At 45.1% G+C, this 22,040-nt stretch overlaps 1 non-coding gene across 1 annotated transcript; it reads right to left on the bottom strand.

The window, feature by feature from the left end:
- Positions 1–418: 418 nt before the first annotated feature.
- Positions 419–491, bottom strand: Trnaa-agc (transfer RNA alanine (anticodon AGC)). Its single transcript has one exon. It is a non-coding gene; the product is annotated as a tRNA-Ala (tRNA).
- Positions 492–22,040: the final 21,549 nt, after the last annotated feature.

Consider the following 22,040-nt stretch of genomic DNA (forward strand, 5'->3'; position numbering starts at 1 on the left):
ACAAATAGCATCTACTTGTGCCTAGCAAGGTGCTAAGTGCTGAGCTTGCAGCAATAAAGAAAATAGATAAATATTTCTAACTTTAATCTATTGATAATACTACACAAGATATAATTATGAATAACATCTTTTTGGTTTTTAATTATTTGTTTGTTTTAAGACCGAGTTCCTAGCCGGCAGTGGTGACGCACGCCTTTAATCCCAGCACTCGGGAGGCAGAGGCAGGCAGATCTCTGTGAGTTCGAGGCCAGCCTGGGCTACAGAGTAAGTTCCAGGAAAGGCGCAAAGCTACACAGAGAAACACTGGCTCAAAAAAAAAAGACCGAGTTTCTGCAGCTGAGGATGATCTTGAACTTCTGATCCTCCTGCCTCCACTTTCCAAGGGCTAGGATTACAAGTGTGTGCACTATTCCTGGTTTAGGAAAGCTGGGGATCGAACCCAGGGCCTCATGCATGCTAGGCAAGCATTTTACCAACTGAGCTACATCCCCAACTCAGTAACACCTTATTCAAAATACACCAGGTATGAGCTAGATGTGTTGACTCACACCTATAACCCCAAACCCAAGATACTGAGGCAGGGAAAGCTTGAGTTTGAGGTCAGCCAAGGCTACATGGTGAGAATATCTCAAAAAGCTTGTTCTAAAAAGAAAACTGGTTAATTAATTTATTTAAAACATTTTACAGACACAGAATATTTAAAGAACACTTACAACTTAGGGCAGTAACAAAAATAACTACACAGCCTGACTTTAAAAATTGGCAAAGGCTGGGTCTGTGTCTCAGTGGCAGAGGACTCGCCTGGCATCACATGATCCTAAGTTCAATGCCTAGCACCACAAAAGAAAAAAAAAAAAAAAAGCAAAGGGCTTTAATCACTGGTTCAGCTGGTTCTCAATCTGTGGGTCACGACCCCCTTGACAAACCTCTATTTCCCTAAAATGTTTACATTATGATTCATAATAGTAGCAAAATTACAGTTATGAAGTAGCAACAAAAATAATGTTATGGTTGGGGGTCACCACAACGTGAGGAACTGTATTGAAGGGTCGCAGCCTTAGGAAGGTTGAGAACCACTGGTTTAGACAAATCTTCAAAGAAGATATGCAAATACCCACAAGCACAGAAAAACATATTCAATCTCGCTAATCACTGGAGAAAAGCAAAGCAGAACTATAAAGAGCTGTCCTATCCCAGCCATCAGGGTGACTGCTGACGAAGAAATGGATGACAAGCGCTGGTGAGGATGAGGAGAAGCGGGAGCCTGTGTGCACTGTCGGAACATGAATGTTACCGCTGCTGTGGAGAACAAAATGGCAGCTCCCCAAAAACCGAACACAGAATTACCACATATCCAAGCGTTCCACTTCCGAATGTGCACCCAAAAGACCTAAAAGCGGGATCTTGAGGAGCTGTGTGTATGCCCATGCTTACAGCAGCATTACTCACAACAGCCAAAGAGAGGAAGTGACCCAGTCCTTCAAGGGATGGCTAGATGAGCAAAACTGGTGCATGCGTATGATGCAGCATTGTTCAGCCACACACACACACACACACACACACACAAGAAGTCTGACCTGTGTGGGATAAAATTGAAACAGTATGCCAAGCAAGATAAGCCTGTCTCCAGAAGACAAATATTGGATTATTCCATTTAATATAAACAGCCAAATTCTCAGGGACAGAGAGTGTGCAGAATGAAGCCTTCTGGAGACTGGGGAAGGGGGAAAGGTGATTGTGTTATAGGTTCAGAGTTTCCATTCTGCCGAATGAAATGAGGTTTAGGGAAGCGTGGTAACCACTGTCCACTGTTGTGAATCTACTTAATTTCACCGAGCTGTGTGCTGAAACACTGTTGATAAATGTTACCTGCATTTTCCTATCCTTTTAAAAACATATATACATGAATAGGTACAGATACAAATTAGATAAACTAGCATATGGATAAATGTCAGGCGTATATCAGATGGTCAAGTAAGATAAAAGTGAATACATTGAGGGGACTGCAGTCTTTAATGGGTGACCTTCGGAGGTGTATTAGTTACTGTTGCCTGTTGTACCCAGATATCTGACAAGGGGCAATGTAAAGAGGGAGGGGTTTGTTTGGGCTCACAATTTGAGGATACAGCGCATCTCACTGGTGAAGACGTAGAGGCAAGAGCATTTCGGGACGGTCACATTGCAACCACAGACAGGAAGCAGGGAGGTGAGTGCTGGTACCCAGTGGGCCTCCTCATTTTTCTCCTTCTTATTCCATTTGAGACTTCCAGGTCCTCCTTCCTCCAGTAAACCTCTCAGGAAATGCCCTCACACACATCCCAGGCTCCTCTAACTTCAGTCAAGCTGAAGCTTGCCCATCACAGGATGCGTTCTCGGCAAGGAGCTATTTGAGCAAAACCCTAAAGGGAGGAGGATTTGGAGGGTGGAAGGGTATTGACCTGAGCTCTGAAGGAGACGTGTGTCCAGAACAGCAATGAGCTGGAGCAGAGCTAAGAGGAGAAAACATGATCGAAGAAGGCAGGGTTGAGGCAGAGGGAGTACAGTGGTGCAGGGCCCATCAGACAGCCCCACTGGGGGGTCTGAATATGTGGGTGTCTACTCTGTATGAATCACAAATCACAACCTTCCTAAACTATAGCCTTTGATTATAAAATCATACCACACCACCTGCCCCGACCTATCACAAAGGTTTCAGGAAGATCACATTAGAGGACTTAGGTGAAATAAAATATAGTAAGTCACAGGTTATGACATTAATTACATGCAAATGTATAGACCATAATCCCAGGCACCTTCCATTATATACCACTGTGTGGCTTGTGTGTCTCCATCTAGGAGGCCGAACTGAAGTTTCCGAAGAAAATATTGAACTCTGGACCTAATATTGGCCCAATCTAGCCTACCTCCACAACTAAGACACTCCTCAGTGCAACAAGGTTTGGAATCACTTACCCTAGAGTTGTTTAATAAAACAGAGACTAGACAGTGTTCCCAGACCCTTGGCCTGTAATATACGTGATGGACTGGACTTAGAATGTTTGACTCCTCCCAGTGCTTGAATGGTACATTCAATCCACGAGAACAGCTGGGGTAGGCCACGTATCAGAATTTTTGAATAGGTGATGTGAATCATCACATGTGGCCCTTCTGACGAGACATCTTTAATACAGAGATGAATTCCTAATGTTCTTCCCCTGTGAATGCTATTCCGACAGAACACTCACCCTTGGCATCTCTTGATACTTCTGATAAATGCCACAAAACCGAGGACTTGCTGCCTTTATGGTCAGCCTCCCCCCATACCCCAGCCAATCCATCACTAAGCCAAATGAGCTGTCACACCTGGGACACTGATCTCATCGGTGTCCGGCACAGATCCAGAGGACAGTCCGTCCTAGTGGCAAGCGGGCTCTGAAGCTCTTGATTCAGGATTCAGATCTTTCCACACACCAGATGGGAACTGGGAGTTTCTGCACCCTCAGCCTGCCATCTATTTAGTTCAGATAATAGATCTGCCAGATGGCTAACCAATCCTAACGTTTCAGCTGGGCGTTTCTCCATCCACTCAGGAGACAATAAGCCTTGCGGACACATGGATGCTCCAGAGACCATTGGAATGAGATGGGGATGCAGCAGGGGAAGAGGTCAGAGGAAGTCTAAGGATACTAGCAGCAACCAGCCATTTACCAGAGACGTCACTGCACGGAAGTACACACTCACACTCAGAGCCCAGTGCTGTAAGTGCCAAGAGGCAGCTTAGGGTCACCCTTACAGCGGGTGTCCCACTGGTCCCTAGAACTGAGTTGGAACAGGGATGCTGTCGGCAAGATGCCTCAGGTGATCTTGAGAAGGCATTTCCCCTTTCCCCAAGAGGTAAGCTTTGAGAAGGCTTGGGATACATGTTTGCACTGAGGTTATCAACATACCTAGGGGTCAGGACACCCCAACGGACAGCCCATTTACATTATTCCTTGTTCAGTTGACTATTTTTGTTTACATCGACCCAGGCCCTTCTCATGCTCTTTCTCTGCTGGAATTCAAGGGCTTACCCATCCTCCTCACAGCTCACCTCCTCCACGCAGTCTTCCCAGATCCCTCAAGGCCTTGCTTGACCTCACTACTCTGAGAGCTCCTAAGAATCCTTGTATTAATCTCACACCCTTCCTTGCATGTGACTCTCACACCCCTTGTTCAATTTGATGACAGGTACCTACCACACCTGGGTATCCTTGGTTATCCTGCCTCATTGCCTAACCCAGTGAGGAACCATAGTGGGTGCCTGCTGACTCATTAGCATGATCTGGGACATGCAAATAACCTTTAAAAACCAAACTGGGTAATACAAGATACTCGACGAGAAAGAAGCGTCCTCTTGAACGAATGATGAGCAATGATGGAGCTTTGGCAAACGAAGATGGTAGATCATTCCATCATCCTGCACCTTTAAAAGAAAATACAAAATGAAAGGGAGAAATCGAATGCAAGTTCCCAGTGACATCAGCTTTGGCAGTCCCTGATGGAAAGTGACCTTGCCAGAGCCCTGCTCCCTATTTCCGTTGGAACACTTTCCATTAGCACTATTAATCTGGCCCAGCCGTCTGCGGCAGAGCTGGCCGGGCCAACCCCTCCTGCTTCAGTCCAAATGCTGAATCATCTCTCTCTCTCTCTCTCTCTCTCTCTCTCCTTTGCCCTTTCTAATACCTTCAAGAATTAGAAGAATCAAGAGAGGAAGAGAGAAGCACAGAGCACCACCCACACCCTCAGATGGACGACAGGAACAAAGCCTTCTGTTACTCTCCATCCCTGGGAAGCCTTTCCTTCAGAAACATCTTTCTGTCGCCTCCTCCATGTTTTAGATTTCTTCTCGTTAGCCTCAGCCCAGAGGAACCTTCTCACTTACCACCCCCAACCACATACTGTAAACAGTTTCCTTCCAAGGACTTCTTCACTATTTTTTTTCCCCCAACTTACAGCTAGATTGCTTGGCATCAACCAAGAAACCCTAGTAACATCTTGGCCTCCCCCAAGCAAACCCGAGATCAGAAGCCTCCGCATCTGCCTCCCGGACTTGGCCGTGATATAACGCCGCGAGAAGACACTGGGAGTAGAAATGTTAAGTTTTAAAAAAAAAAAAAATTAAACATAAAAAAGCACCTTAAAGGAAGCAAAAGGCAGACAACCAAGAAGCAAGCAAATCTGATCTCCCTGAGCTGGAAAACAAGAGCCAAGGGGATTCTAGTCTCAGCAGAGGCTGAGCCAGCTCCAAGGGTGGGGTAGGGTGCAAAGAAGGCTATAGCGCCCTCTGTCGGGGACCTACCAGCATGCAGCTAAGGGCTTTTCATTCATGATCGTTGAACAACCCTTGGGAGGTCTGATTATCTAAAAAGAACTTGAGAGCAGAGAAGCCAAGCAACTGCACCAAGGTCAAGGTCGTACAGTTTGGAAACGACGTCAGGAAGGATGCTGGACCCAGCTTTCAATTTCATAACATGGTCCTTCCTTTCTAGACTCACATTGTTTCATGCTCAAAGGGTTTGATTTCTCTAGTCAGATTTCTCTAGTATACGGAGCCAGGTCTCAAAGCTGAACACTGAGGACCTCCTAGAGACGTGCTCTACTATGTTGGGGTAAGTGCCTCCCAAAGGCTGGCATATTAAAGGATTGGACTCCAGACAGCGCCACCACTAGGAAATGGTAGAACCTTTAAGAGGTAAAGCCTTCTAGAAGGAAGCTGGGTCTTTGGACGACATGCCTTTAGCCAGCCTGGCATGAGTAAAGATAGTCTAAAAGGGAGACTGTGTCACCCATCTACCGATAATTGAAACAATGGTCCCCAAGGAATTGGACTTCGCTAGGAACGGGCTGAAGCAGAGTGCCAGGCAGAGGAGGCACTTAGCTCTCTGGCAGAGACTTCACACAGTTCTAATATCTTGTCTGACCACCTCGTAAGAGAGACTGGAGTTGAAACAATGATGAGTCAATAATGGGCTAATGATGAACAGGGTTATACCTCAACCAGGGGCAGCTTAATTATGCACATCACTTGCCGTTTAGTTAACCTACAACCTCTTGTCTGGACTTGGGTGTCACCAGATCTCTCTATGAGTTCCTCTTCCCAATGGGGCTACAATGTTTTTTTCTCTGTTTCCCACTGCCCTATTGAGGATGAGTAGCTGCGCTTCTCTTGTTAGGGTAGCCCAGGCCCAGGCTCTGGTCTAACCACTCTGCTAACACACCTTCTAAGGGAAATGTGGGCTGGTGGTCTCTCCTCCTTTTGTTTGACTTTAGCCCACTGAGGCCGACTTTGAATATCTGGCTTCCAGATCTCTGGGAGTAAATTGGTTTCATGTTAAACCACTAACTTGGTGGCGATTTCTTAAATCAGCAACAAGAACACACAGATGTCACACAACTCATTTTGTCTACAGCTTGGGTTCCCAGTGTCCGAAATGAAACACTTACACCTACTTCCAGAGGGTATTTGTGAGGACTAAATGCGATTATAAAGCAACTCTTGTGTCTAGAATACAGTAAGTGTTTGATAAATGGAGCCTAGTCTCTTGAGCACAAATCAAATTCTTCTGGAGGCCCTAGGTTGCCCACAGGGCAACTGTGGGTCAGAATAAGCAAAGCAGGATGGTGGAGCAGTGTGAGAAGTGGGTAGAAGGGGGGGGGGGAGAGCCTGGCTGTGCCTCTGTTTGTTTCTACTGGGCAAGTGATGGAGATGAGTAGGTGGTACATCGGCAAAGTTGGCCATGAGAGGGCAGTGTGGCAGGCTTCCCTGCCAGTTGGCCTTGAGTGTTGACACCTGCCTGTTCTGAACACCCCATCCTACTCACAGCACATTGGTCCATGCCTCAGTAATTCAGTACGTCCTTGTAATGTGAAGCACTGAGATACCCAAAGGGCCCAGAATATGAGTTCCCCTGCGTTTCATTTACAAACCAAATACAGCCAGCACATCGACTTCTGAGCCCCTGGAGAATTTCTGGTTCTTAAGCATTCCCAAGCATAAAACTGCTTTCTGTCTATTTGGTTGAATTATGAATGTTGTGAAACACTTCGGACAAGTAACTGTTCTTCCGTGCCCTCATCTGTTAAACAAGGACACGATGACACCTACCTATGTGGTTGTTATGAGCATTAAATGACTTCTAGATCCAAAGGATGGTCTGCAAACAGAGGCAGAGTTTTTCTGTTCTGAATACCTGGTCCCAAATAAACACTCAAAAGCTTATATTAATCACAAAATACTTGGCCAATAGCTCAAGCTTATTATTAACTAGCTCTTACTTTTAAATGAACTCATTTCTATTAATCTATGTATTGCCATGTGGCCCATAGCTTTACTAGTGTTCTGGCTTCTTGGGCACCTCCCTTGAGTCTCTCCTGACTCCTCCCTTCTTCACCCTAGTCCTCAGTTTGATTGTCCTGCCTAACTTTATCCTGCCTTGCTATAGGCCAAACAGTTTCATTATTAACCAATGAGAGTGGTAACATATTCACAGCATACAGAAGGATCATGCCACAACAATGGTAAAATACTCAATAAGTTGGATATGAACACCCCATTGGGGTTATTTTGATTTGGGAGAAAGACAGAGAGATAGGTGAGGAAGCATCCAACTTAGAAGATGTGATAGGCAAGATAATAATCTTCAAGTTCCTTTGTTTGGGCCAGACAGTTTCCCTTCAGAGCTTCAAGAGAAAGTAATTCACCTGGGGTGGTTTGAATAAGAGTGGCCCCCACAGTCTCATATTTGAATACTTAGGGAGTGGCATTAGAAGGTGTGATCTTGTTGGAGTAGGCGTGGCCTTGTTGGAGGAAGTGTGTTACTAGGGGTGGGGCTTTGAGGTTTTAGAAGCTCAAGCCAGGCCCAGTGTCACTCTCTCTTCCTGCTGCCTGCAGATCCAGATATAGAACTCTCAGCTACTTCTTCAGCATCACATCTGCCTGAGCGCCACCATGCATCCCACCATCATGATAATGGACTAAACCTTTGAGCTGTAAGTCAGCCCCAATTACATATTTTCTTTAATAAGAGTTGCCATGGTCATGGTGTCTTATCACAGCAATAGAACAATGACTAAGACACCACAGTAGGAGCCTAACAGAGTAACTTACCACCATCATGCATTGAGTGCATATTGTATACATTAGGCACTTTTCTGGGAACCAGGAACATCAGGGTTAAACACGGTCTGTTCTCTGAGCTAAGGTGGAAGAGACTTGACAGACTCCATAACAAAGGCAAGCACAGCGAGGGTGTCCATGGGTAAGGCTGTGCCTGGGGGCGGGGACATCAGGGAGGACTTCTTGGGGAGGAAATGATGTCTCAGTTGGTTAAGCAGTTTCCCAGATAAAGTTATGGGGATGTGAAGAGGTTGGAAGGGAAGTGGCCCTCTGAAGGCATGAGATGAAATTTTTTATGGGCTGCAGCATCAAAGTGAGTGTGATGATTTGGCCAGTTCTAGAAGACAGAGCCAGGTCTAGAAGGTGGAACCAGGTCTAGAAGGTGGAGCCAGATCTTGAAGGTGGAGCCAGGTTTAGAAGGTGGAACCAGGTCTAGAAGGTGGAACCAGGTCTAGAAGGTGGAGCCAGGTCTAGAAATGAACTGGTAAAGATCTAGCTGCAGAACCAAATGCCACTTTTTTTTAACAGATTGACTTAACTATGACAAGGAGTTTGATTTTTACCTTAACAACAATGACAGCAATTTTGTCATGTTTGAACTACAGAAACAAGCACTGTCTGGAACTGGTTGAGGAGGAACAAGATGGCAATCAAAATAGTTTGGAAATGGTTATAATGATTTTGGTGAAAGATATTGGAAGGGGGAGCCATGGTAGTGGTGAGAAGGAGTCATCAGGGGTAGGTTTAGGAATATTGGGATGATCGCACTGTATGGGTAGGGGCGTGTTTCTAGATTGGGTGAATGATGGCACCATTCATTAAACCAAGAAATACCGGAATCATCAGTTGGAGAGGCAGGTGATCAGCTCAACTTTGCACATGTTGATGTGAACACAGTGATGGCCTATGGGACTTCTGTGTGGTTAGAGGCAGTTAGATAGGACTCTGGAGCTTTAGATGAAGACTGAGTTTTGAGAGCCATCTGTCTTTGGTTGGCCTACCTGAAACCATGGGAGAGAATGAGACCACTCAGGGAGAGAGGAGAGAAGAAGATGGGCAAGAGCCATTTAAATGCAGGGAAAATGGAAGTCTAGACAGGAAATCAAGTACCATCTAACAAGAGAAGGGCCAAGGAAGTATGGGGTCCTGGAAGTTCAGGATATGAGTATCTCAGAGCAGTGAGAGGTCCGTGTTGATCAATGCATCAGTGACAACAAAGGAGACAGGGTTTGACTTGTCACAGTTCAGGCCATGAGCATGTCTAGAGAAGTGATGGGGGCGGCATTAGTCTGAGACAAGCAACTTAAAGGACAAAACTTCATTCTGTCTCACAGGTTTAGAGATTTCAGGACAAGCTCCAATGGCTGGATTGCCTTTAGAGTTGTGGAGAGACAGGCATCCCAGGGGAAGGCACAGCAGAGGGAAATGGCTCCCCTGAGGGAGAGGGAGCATGGGGAGAAAGGTGAGTCAGAAATAAGAAATATCCCTCAGGACATTCTCTCAAGGATCTAGTCCTTTCAGCTAGAAACCCCCAGTTCAATTCCCATCACCTCCCAATAGCAGATCAAATCATAAACTCATCGATGGATCAATCCATGGGTGATATCAGAGGCCTCATGGTCCGATCACTTCCCTAAACCCTCCCACTGGACTTGCTCCACTGAGTTGTCAACATGTGGAAGGGATGTTTCCGTCAGACCCCAAACTAACAAGGGAGTGATATTGATGTAATTGTTACCTTGATGAGATTCAGAATCACCTGGGAGATGGGTCTCTGGGCATCCCATTCCCATGAAAGATTATCTTAATCCACCCACTGTGGGTGGCACCACTTCCTGGGATGGGATCCCAGACTGAACAAAAAGGAGAACATGAGCTGAGCACACTCGTGTACTACTCTGGATGCAGCTGCCTCAAGCTCTTGCCCTTGTGGCTTCTCCACCATGATGGAATGGCTGTATCCTAGAACTGTGGGCCAAAATAAAGCCTCCCTTCCTTAAGCTTCTTTTGTTGGGGTGTTTAATCACAGAAACAAGAAAAGTAACAGGTAAAGGGTAAAAGAGTCCGGTGAGTGGCAGCACCAGGTAGGAGATCAGTGAATGGAAAGTCCAGTGGAATTTGCTCCTTCAAAAGAAGAACACGATTGTTTTCTTGGGAGAACTTTGTAGAGAGTAGAGGGGTAAGATGGGAGTCAGAGGAACAATGTTGGGGTTACTGATTTTCGTATAGACAGACTCAGAAATGTTAAAAAATAAAAACAAAACAAAACAAAAGCTCCTGATAAGGAAAAGCAAGAGAGAGGAAGGATTGAAAGTTGAGCTAGTTCTGACTATTCAGAGTCCATATTTCCAAATTTCTCCCCTCAGTAAAACTTAACTGTGTCCCCCACAACAGCATTTACTGTAATTTCCAACATACACATGCTCAGGAAGGTGATAAAATTTAAAAAAGAAAAAAATTAGCCTTTATTTTTGTTTCATTGTATGGATGTTTTGTCTGCGTGCATGCCTGTGCACTGTGAGCTTGCAGGGCCCACAGAGACCAGAAAAAGACGCTGGAGTCCCTAAAACTAGAGTTATAGATGGTTGTGAGCCACCATGTTGGTGCTGGGAATCGAACCTGGATTACCTAGAAAGAGCAGCCAGTGCTTTTAACAGCTGAGCCATTGCTCCATCCCCAGAAGGTGAAAATTTTGAGTCAGGCCATGCCACTATCTCCAGCAGAGGAATCCTGTCTGGCATGTAACCATTCTGAAAAAGCCATTATTAGGACAATCAATGGGAGGTTCTATGTCCTCACTGGAACCATAACCACACATTTGCCTCTGCGATCCTGTCTTATATTTTTCCCTTTTGTTTTACTGTTGACTTCCCAATTTTAAGTTCAGATTACGTTTTCTACTTACTTCTATGCTGTTTTGAGCCTTAAAATGTCAATCAGACCCATCAAGCATGGTGGTCCACTTCTGAAATCCCAGAACTTGGCAATTGAAGAAAACCTGAGGATCGGTAGCTCAAGACAAGCTCTGGTTTCATAGCTGGCTTGAGGCCAGCCCAGGCTACATGAGATCCTGTCTCAAAAAAAAAAAAAAAACAGTTTTGTTTGTTTGTTTGTTTGCTTTGGTTTTTTCAGCCACTTCCTACAATTTTGTAACTTGAGCCAAGATCAAATTCCCCCGTCATTTTCCTTTTACCGTATATGGTAACTCGGAAGAAACAGCCATGTCTCTTAAGACAACAGTCAGCTGACTTCTGAAACCCAAATCCACCAAGATGTGGACATGGCAGTGTGAAAGAGTCTGCCACAACACCTCATGAGAAAGCATGGCTAGGTGCCTGAGAAGAACATTGGGAAGGGTCAGGAAATCGAAATGCTAAATTCACCCCCTGGGCTCTTATGTCGAAAGAGAGCTTCCATCCTATAATATATCACTTTATTTCTCTAGAGACATGTATTCACAGAAGGGTAACCATATAGCATGGGTGTATTTTTTCCTTTTCCTTTTCCTTTTTTTTTTTTTTTTTTTTTTTTGCATTTTAGCATCTTTAAAGCTAAAATGCTGCTCATGGCCTATGGGAAGTCATCATAATTTATTGGGCAGAGATTTCCCTATCATTACCATACATAAAATAATGGCATATCTATTATTAACGATGTCTTAAATCAGCAAAATGTGGTATTTAAAACTTTGATTCTAGGCTTTTCCAGGATTGATATCATAAATAAATATTCTCACTTGGTGCAAAACTATTATTATGTATCATGTGTTTTATGGGTTGATGTCACTAAAACAGACCTGCCCTGATAAATCTCTGAGTTCCATGATAATGAAGGAATGTGTCTCTCCTTTGGAATTGCCTTGGCTCTCCTCCCAGGCAGTCACAGTGACGGGTCCTGTAACCACCCTTTTTACCTTGCCCGGCCAAGAAGCAAGAGCTACAGTATTCATTCAACCCACTCTCTCTTCTGATCCTTCGTTTAGTGATTTTTACCCTTGTTTTGATTATGAAGAGGAAGAGTGTGGCGATATTTTTATTTGTGCTGAAATGTGGTGATATTTTATTTGTATGTTAATAAATAAAGTTTGCCTGGAGATCAGAGGTCATAGCCAGCCATAAACAGAAGTCAGGCAGTGGTAGCACACGCCCTTAATCCGATCACATGGCAGGCAGAGTCCCTGTGTGTTCAAGGACACAGCCAAGCGTGATGACACATGACTTTAATCCCAGTACCAACCATAGAGACCTGGAGGTCTGTATAGACAGGCAGTGATGAAGAAGTGATGTGGCTGGGCTTAGAGCCAATGAGAAGGCAGAACAGCAAGGCAATAAAGGTGCAGGTTAGACAGGAAGAAGCTGGTTCAGTTCTCTTGGAAAATGATGCCAGTGTGGTGAGCTAAGGTTAGTTGGTGGCTATTGCTCTGATCTCGACGGCTTGCACCTCTGTATTTGGCTCTGTGTTTCTTATTTAATAAGACTGCTTAGAAATTCGTCTACAGAAGAGCATATTTTTCTCCTCTTCCGGAAACAAGTAGGAAACGGCTACTTTATCTACAAGTAAACGGAATATGCATGTTTTCACCGTGTGTCAGCTAGAGATGCTTTGCCCTCCTCAAGCTGTGGGCTTCATCCGTTCCCATCCTTTTGGTTTGCCTCTGACCGTAGTAGCCTCGCCGCTCTCGATGAGTTAGGGGTGAGGCTGATGAAAGATACACCAGCCATTGAAAGAGCTGACTACGCCTCAGGTCCCTTGTGATCCTTTTTATTTTATTTTATTTTTATTTACGCGTATACACGGGAGTGCAGGTGCCCATGGAGTCCAGAAGAAAGTGTCAGGTCCCCTGGACCTGGAGTTACAGGCGGTTGTGAGCTGCCCATCACAGGTGCTAGGAACTGGCACAGATCCTTGGAAAGTGTAGAAAGTGCTCTTAACCGCCGAGCCTTCTCTCCAGCTCCATCCCTCGGGGTTATTTTAATCTACATCTCTCCCCTGCTTTTAGTCATCTTTATGCCCTGAAGAGTGAGTGGAACACAGTTATGCTCAATAAATCTTTCCTGAAAATAATACCAAACAGAGAATAAGAACTTAGGCATAAGCAGTTTGAGAGGATCACTAGCAAGTGAACCATTCTGAGACTTGCACCTTTTTGGCCCCTAGATGTTGCCGTATGTCTGGCCAATGGGACATGGAGTGAGGTGCTTTGTAAAAAGATGGGAAAACCTCCTTCTGAGGGGGGAGCAGGCTTTTCTTCTTTTCTTCCTCCTTCTCGTTGTCTGGAGCTCACTTAGGATGGCTAGGGCTCCAGCAATCATGCTGAACCAAGAAAACAGGGATCACAGCCCATTGGATGAGAAGTCTCTGATGGTGACGAAGCTGCCCACTGATCCACCAATCCTCAGCCGCTTCCTCCCCGACCTCCTTTTTTAGTGAAGTCGTAGAGTCTCCGAGTGTTCAAAACATCATCTGGGGCATTTCTAAATGTCAGCCAAATACAGTTCCTCACTGATATATCATAAAAAGATCTGTTCAGGGTTAGACAGCAGGATATGAGTGAATGCCTGGAGCCAGCCCAGAATCTGTCTTTTTATTCTTTGCTATGGTACTTTTATACTAAGCTCGCTCTGTGGACTTAGGCAGCTGCTTAAGCATTATGTACTCGCGATTCCTCGTAGAAAACAATAGATAAGATTTCTTCCCACAGAATTGTGGTGACACCTTGACATAAAAATGGGAAAGTAGTTTGGAAGGGCCAGCCTTCCTCTTCCTTATGGCTAGTGGTGAGCTAACCCTTCCAGTGTCCCGGACAGGAGTGTGGATGGCAAACATTAAACCACAAACTGCAGTTTCACGGAGTTATAGTTGTTCGGCTGGAGAACAGAAGGCGAAAAGGGAGTCTTCCAATGACGCGGTGCTTGCCAAGAAGGCCCAGCTGTTTCCCGTGTCCTCCAGGAGTGGAGGAAGGTGATTAAAAGAATTTCCTCCCTGGGTTCTGTCTTAGGGCTGGCTTCCTAGGAATAGAATCTGGGGAGAGGGGTAATCTCAAGGGGGAATGGTGGAGAGCAGAAGATTGGTTAGCAGCTCCCACAGGCCCTGGTAAATGGACCAAGGGGAGTAAGGCTAGCTTTATGTTCCTTTTCAACAGATCTCTGCTGCAGAGAGGGGGGAAAGAACATGATCTCCCAAGAGTCCCTGAGGGAAGACACTCCCCCGGGCTGAGAACGCTTATCCACAAAGGGCTCAGCTGAGCTGCGGAAGCAGCGGTGTGAGAATGCACTGCATCCAAAATGGGGAGCAGGGCGTGCACCCCATGTCTACCATGGGTACACAGGACAGAGAGGCTACAGGATTCCAGAGGAGCCTGATGATGGTGGCACATGCTTTTAATCCCAGCGCTCAGGAGGCTGAGGCAGGCAGAGTTAGTTCGAAGCCAGCCTGGTTGGTCTACAGAGCAAGTTCCAGGACAGCCAGGGAAACCCTGTGTTGAAAAACAAAAACAAGGCCGGGCAATGGCGGCTCATGCCTTTAATCCCGGCACTCAGGAGGCAGAGCCAGGTGGATCTCTGTGAGTTCGAGGCCAGCCTGATCTACAGAGCAAGATCCAAGACAGGCACCAAAACTACACAGAGAAACCCTGTCTTGAAAAAAAAAAAAAAAGAAAGAAAAGAAAAGAAAAGAAAAACAAAATTATAGAGGACATTCTCTAAAGACACTTAAAAGTAGAACCATGTCACCCATTTGTCTGGAGTCAAATGGATGTGCCCAGTGTAAACAGATGCACGGTGAGATATCTTTATTGTGGAATTGAATGGACAGATGTGTGGGTGAGACATCTTTACTGCAGATGTTCGGCCTCTGTGGCTCTGCTTTTTTTGCCTCCTAGAGATCAGCTGGAAACGTGGTCGAACTGGGAGTGAAGGATGCCTTCCTACTGCAGCCTAGGAGTACGTACACACAGAGCGAGTGCCCAGACTTTCGCATAGCCTCCTTCCTCCCACAATGACAGACCGCTGGGAAGAGAGGTTGGAGCCAAGTGTGGCGACTAACACCTGTAATCCCACACCCTTGAGGCCGAGGCCGCTGGATGGCTGTGAGTACAAGACCAGCCAGGCTTATGCCATGAGTCCCAGGTTAACCTGGGCTACCACGTGAGACCCTCTCTCCAAAACAAAGGCTGCAAGTTTACAGTGAACTCTGTTGGTTCTGCCTTGGACCTGATTGGTTAAACTCTCTGAGCTGTACTTTCTCCAACCAGAAATAGCACTTGTGGCTAGACACCCCTCCACAGGGTGGACATGCCTTGCGGGCCCCTTCCTCTCACCAATGGGAAATGAGCAGAAGTGATTGCCTCTGGCGGAAGAAGCTAATAGGGCCTGTATCTCCCCTGCCATGTCTTTCCCAGTCTACGGCTGAAAAGAGGGGATGCTGAAGGCCTGCAGGAAGGAGGAACCTTGGTTCCCACCCAGGATGGTGCAGGATAAACAGGTAACTGAGGAAAACCATTCTGTTAGGGGAAAGCACCAAGTTCTGGGGAGACACTAGAACTGTCCATATGCCGGCTCATGGAGCTGCAGATGGTACCCTAGGTTCTTTACAAGATTGAGAGAATGCCTATAAATAAAATGTTGAACATTTTATTATCCATCATCTTCCTTGGCAAGGTACTTAAATAATGAAGGTAGAGTCTGTAAAGCCAATATGCAAATACAGCTAGAAGACATTTCCCCAGCCCTGCCTCTAGCTAGCTAGGATTTCTGGACTCACCGTTGCCAGGCTCAGCAGATAACAGTGCTTAAACATGTCTTTTATGGGGGTCAGCAAAGCAAAAGGAGGGAATAACTTTCCGGGCATAAGAACAAGTTCAATAATGATGGAGCGCAACAGCAGAGGAAGGCCTTGAATGTTGTGATCTATTCATCTCGAATCATGAGCGCATCAAGGCATAGACTTTTCCATCCTCATTTTACAAGTAAGCAGATGATGACTCCAGAAGGCTGTGACCAGCCCAGCAAGGTGGCTCAGCAGATAAAGATGGCCACCACAGAGCTTGATGACCAGGGACTGATGTGGTAGGAGAGAACTTACTCTGAAGTTGTCCTCTGACCACCACACCCATGCATGCATGCCCATATAATAAATAGCTAAAATGTAATACAAAGAGGAGGTGGGGGGAGGGGGAGCAGAGGTGGGGAGCAGAGCGGGGGAAGAAGAAGGGCAGAGGAGATTGTTACTAAATGCTGAATTGCAGAGTCAATCAGTAGAAGGGATTTGAGTCTAGGTCTGCTCAGCCCCAAAGCCTGTGTGTGGCCCATCCTCTTTGCAGGGAAACAGACCTGTCCCTCCTGGCCTTGTGATAGGGCTTCACAGCCCCTGGAGCGCAGGTTGATGGACTGAGCACCGGTAGATTGAGATTGCACGCTTTTCCCAGATGCACTGCTTTCCTGGGTGCTCTGTGTTTCCTGGTTGTACCTCATTTCCCAGATGTACTGGCTTTCCGGGAGGCGATGCTTTTCCAGGTGGACTGCATTTCCTGGATGTTCTTCGTTCCCAGAGGTAATGATTTTCTCAGACATCGTCATTTCCCCGGACGTACTGCATTCCCCGGGGTGTACCGCTTTTCCTGGATGTACTGTACCACTGTGTTTGGAGAGAACAGAAGACACACTCGGCTTCCTTCATCGCAGCCCTCACTCCGTGGTTCCCAGATGCAGAATGCATTCGATTAGGCAAGGTCCAAATTACTGTGTGATTACAGGGCTCCACAGCCTTCCTAAGTGGAGAGGTGTTTTCAGAGGCGCTAGCATTATACAAACCAAACATTGTTTCCATTGCGTTGGGTTGGAACAGAGAGTCAGCTTTTCCCCTTCATTTTTGACTCCTCAGTTCTAGAATCCTGTACACTGTCACCCAGTGTTCTGTATAGTGAATGCTGTACTTCTGGTTATAGGGAATGCCATAGCAAGCCAGGGAAAGGGCCCTGCCATCACGAGTTTTCTCCCGGGACCCTGGAGTCTTAAGAAGCAGTTTCTCACCCAGTTTCTTAAACTGGTTTGGATGACTGAGGAGATAAAGACCTCACGGCTGTTGGACTCACGGGATGGTTAACTTGCTTTTCTATCCACTGTACGTGATTTTTTTTTAAAAAAAAAACTTGGAGGTCTTATACTGTCTTGCTGCCCAAGAAGAGCGGGTATTCCAGAAGGCACCAGATAAGTGCCGGCGTTTCAAATAGCCGATTCTACCTTGTTAAGCGAGCACTGTTTTCCTCCCAGGGAGTCAAGGAGGATCAGAACCCATGGGAGCCAACCAGAACTGTAGACAGATATCCCAGGTGCTCTCAAAATCATGCCGTCTCCCAAAACTCCTTAGAAAAAAAAAACTCTAGTTTACATATGTGTGATCTCTGCATAAGAAGGTTTTTTAAATTTTGTTGAGAAAAGATGTTTTCAAGGATCTCTGTAGCTGAAGTTTTCTCTGGGCCTGCCCAGCCCCATGGACCCCGCAGCCACTTATAAAATAATCACTCAGAAGCTTATATTAATTAAAACTGCTCGGCCATTAGCTCAGGCCTACTGAGCTACCTCTTATATTTAAACTCAGCCCATTTCTGTTAATCTATATGTTGTCATGTGTTCTGTGGTTTTACCTGTGTGCCATTACATGCTGCTCCCTGGACGGCGGGCTGGCATCTCCTGACTCAGCCTTCCCCTTCCCAGAGATCTCTGACACAGGCTCCCACCGTCTCCCACCTGAACTGATCTCACCTCTTTTTCTTCGTTCTTGACCTTGTCACTCCTCTGACACCTGCCATCTTCAGTCTCCCAGGACCCTGTCCCGCCAGAATTCTGCTGTAAGTCAAGGCAACCAAATTACCACTGCCCTCTGGTCATCTACCGTGATCTTTCCGGACAAACACACTTTCTTGGGATGTCTCTGTACACACAGCATGTTTTGGTCTCTCTGTCTACTTGTATGCTTGTCCTTCCCTTCTCTTTAAGGGACACCTCTCTGTTCATCTTGTATCCCCAACATCAGCAGTTCTCAACCTGTGGGTCCTGACCCCATTGGAGGTCAAATGACCCTTTCACAGGGTCGCATATCAGGCATCCTGCATATCGAGTATTTACATTACAATTCATAGCAGTAGTAAAATTACAGTTATGAACTAGCAACAAAATAATTTTATGGTTTGGGATCACCACAACATGATTAAAGGGCTGTATTAAAGGGTCACAGTTTAGGCAGGCTGAGACCACTTCGCCGTAGCATCTAGTACCTACTAGTTATTCAATAAATTGCCGTTGGCTTAAGTTAACTTTGGAGTTAAGACAAGATGTCTTTATTTTTATGAGGACTGAAATACTATGATATTCCTATTTTCTATTCTATGATCATAAATGATTGCACCCATTTCCACAGTGGTATCATGCTGATCAATTTTTAGGATAATTTCTTCTTTTCTCAGATTTTAGGAATCATAGTTTGCAGTAAGTAGGGACAGGACAGGTCTAGCAACAGAAAGAAAAATGTCAAGGCTTTGGAGTTAGAGTGAATCCTTGTGTAATCCTTAGTAAGCTCCTAAACCTTTCTGAGATTCATTTTGTCATCTCTAAAATAGAAACTACCTACGCACTTCACAGGTTTATTTATGAGAATAAAGTTATTCCTCGTTCTGTGCTCAGTGTATAGTAAATCAATCACAATTCTTTCTTCCTCCATCTTCCATTGGAGACTAGTTTCTATTAGCATCCTTTCTTCTACCCACATTTAACTTCAGAACCAAGTGCTAACTTTTTAATGAGTGTCTACTAAGCACCCAGTATTGCCTAGCACAGAGCTAGGGAAAGGAAATAGGAGGAAGAAATGGAGACCAGAATATTGAAGGTGAGATTATAATTTGACTGAATGAGGATATTAGCACAAAAATGCTAATTTAAATTAAATAATTCCATAGATAGATGTTCAAGTATGTTAGAAGGGAAAAGATTAGCTTCAATCAAAAGGATATGCACTATAGTATCCACTACCCTTAGCTCCATTTTCTGTGGTATCAGTTGTATGTGTCCAACACAAATTTAAAAATATTAAACGGGAAATTCCAGAAATAAATAACTCATACATTTTAAATTGTACTCCACTTTGAGTGGTGCCATGAAATCTCACTCTGTCCTTCCCAGGCTGACTCACATTCCTGTCCTGTGTGTCTGAAGTGTATATGCTACCCACCATCCATCACTGAGTAGTCCACTCCATTATCAAGTCAACTGACCCAGAATCAGAGCTTATGTTCAGACAACCTTCATTTTACTTGATAAATAGTCTTAAAGTTCGAAAATGATAGTTTGGGAAGTGGAGGTGTTATCAAAGAGAAGCCATAAAGTGCTTCCTTTAAGTCAAAAATGATGCTTCTAACAGAGATATTAATGTAGGTATAGGAGTGAGCACTATATAATATACACCATGTTTAACATTATCTATGGTTTCAAGGACCCACTGGGAGTCTAGAAACATAGCCTCTGTAGATAAAAGGGAAAATGCCTTTGTAGCAGTTTAAAAGAAAATGGTCCCCAAAGGGAGTGGCACTATTAGGAGGTGTGGCCTTGTTGGAGGAAATGTGTCACTGTGAAAGCGGGCTTTGAGGTCTCTTTTCTCAAGCTTCCCTCAGTGTGACAGTCTACAAGTCCTACAAGATGTTGGACTCTCAGCTCCTTCTCCAGCACCATGTCTGTCTGCATGCCACCATGCTCCCTGCCATGATGATAATGGACTGAACCTCTGAAACTGCAAGTGAGCCACCCCAATTAAATGTTTTCATTTATAAGAGTTGCTGTGGTCATGGTGTCTCTTCACAGTAATAAAAACCCAAACTAAAACAGTCTTGGTCACTTTTTCCATTGCTGTGATAAAATATTCTGACCCCCCCCCAAAAAAAAATAGAGGAAGAAAGGGTTTGTTTGGGCTTGTAATTCGAGAGTACATTCCATCATGGCAAGGGAGTCGTGGTAGCAAGGACTTGAAGTAGCTGATCATGTTGAATCTGCTGTTAGGAAGAAGACAGCTAGAGTGCAAAGGCTCCACCCACTTCCTCCTGTTTGTATGGTCCAGTTCCCAAGCCCAGGAAATGGTGTTGCCCTCCTTCAGGGTGAGTCTTCTCCCCCCAGTCAACCTTATCTGGACAATCACTCACAGGTGTGCTTGGAGGTTTGTGTCCTAGGTGACTCTGGATTTTGTCACATGATGATCATCACTAACAATCACATAAATGCGGCAATGAACAGCCCTTGGACAAGGCTGGTGCGCCTCCACTGACCACTGCTTCCTACAGAGTGACTCAAGCCCCTTGGAGAACTTGGAAGGACCCTAGTGTTGTGGGATGTCATTCTGTATGCTGTGATTGGTTGATAAATAAAATGCTGATTGGCCGGTAGCCAGGCAGGAAGTATAGGTGGGATAAGAAGACAAGGAGAATTCTAGGAAGAGAAAGGCTGAGTTAGGAGATGCCAGCTTACCATCCAGGGAGCAGCATGTAATGGCACACAGGTAAAACCACAGAACATGTGGGGACACAGGAAAACTTCAGATTACACCTGAGTTTGATTTAATGCAGTACTATCCTTGCCTTGAAATACGTGTGTCTTTGTGCAGGTTTCTGCACATGGGTGCAGTGCCCACAGAGGCCAGAAGAGGGCATCAGACTCTCTGGAGCTGCAGTCACAGGCAGTTGTGAGCTGTCTGATGTAGATGCTGGGCCCCAAACTCAGGTCCTCTGCAAGAAAAGTACACACTCTTAACAGCTGAGCCATCTCTCCAGCCCCTGCTTTGAAATTCTTAATCATCCTCCAGTAAGGCATTTTCATGTATACTGAGCCTTACCAACTGTACAGCCTGACCTGCTTATATGAACGAGGAGGTCGTACTTATTTTATTGTTTATCTCCAGTGCTTAATAGGTATCCCTGCTATAAATGAGTGCATTTTACTCACACAGTCAGTCTGGGTGACAGATGCTGGCACATCCACCTTTACCTCAAGTTTTATGTTTTAAATTTTACAGCTGGATGCATTCCTACCTTACATTTTTTTTCCAAATAAGATATTCACAGATTTTCTTCAAAATCTGTCTGACAGAGGGGGAGGGGAATACAACAGACTAGTAATCAGCTGGGTGACCTCTGTCCATCTCAGTCATTGTCCCCTCAGTTTCATTTGTTCTCCATGTGCCTGTGGTGATAGGTGACACACACATACACACACATACACACACATACATACACACATACACAAATACACACATACACACACAAATACACACATACACACATGCATACACTCACACACATACACACACAAACACACACACACTCATACACACATACATACACATACACACACTCACACACATACACAAATACATACACATACACACACTCACACATACACACACATACTCACACACATACATACACACATACTCACACTCATGTACACATACACACACTCACACACATATACACACATGCACGCACACACACACAAACACACACATATATACTCATATAAACCCTTTCCTGAGATTTCTTTGAAATAAATGATTTTATAGCCTGTGGCACTAAAAAACAAAACAAAAAAAACTACAGTTTCTAGGGTTGGGGATGAAGGAGCAGTAGTCAAGGAGAAGAAATCTTTAAAAAGAGCTTCAAGGTTTTTGGTTTTTTTTGGGGGGGGGTGGAGTATAAAATGTATGTAATGTTCAAATTACTATTTTACTGAGATATAAATTTCCCCTGAGGGGATCTACAATATGTAAGTGACTAAGTGTAAGTCACCAAAGATGCTCAACCCCACTAAATCATTGCAGAAGCTCAAGCCAAAGCTGCAAAGGATGCTGGGACAGTGGCTCACACCTGCAG

This window comes from Peromyscus eremicus, chromosome 18 (genome assembly GCF_949786415.1).
Source record: "Peromyscus eremicus chromosome 18, PerEre_H2_v1, whole genome shotgun sequence".
NCBI lineage: Eukaryota > Metazoa > Chordata > Mammalia > Rodentia > Cricetidae > Peromyscus > Peromyscus eremicus.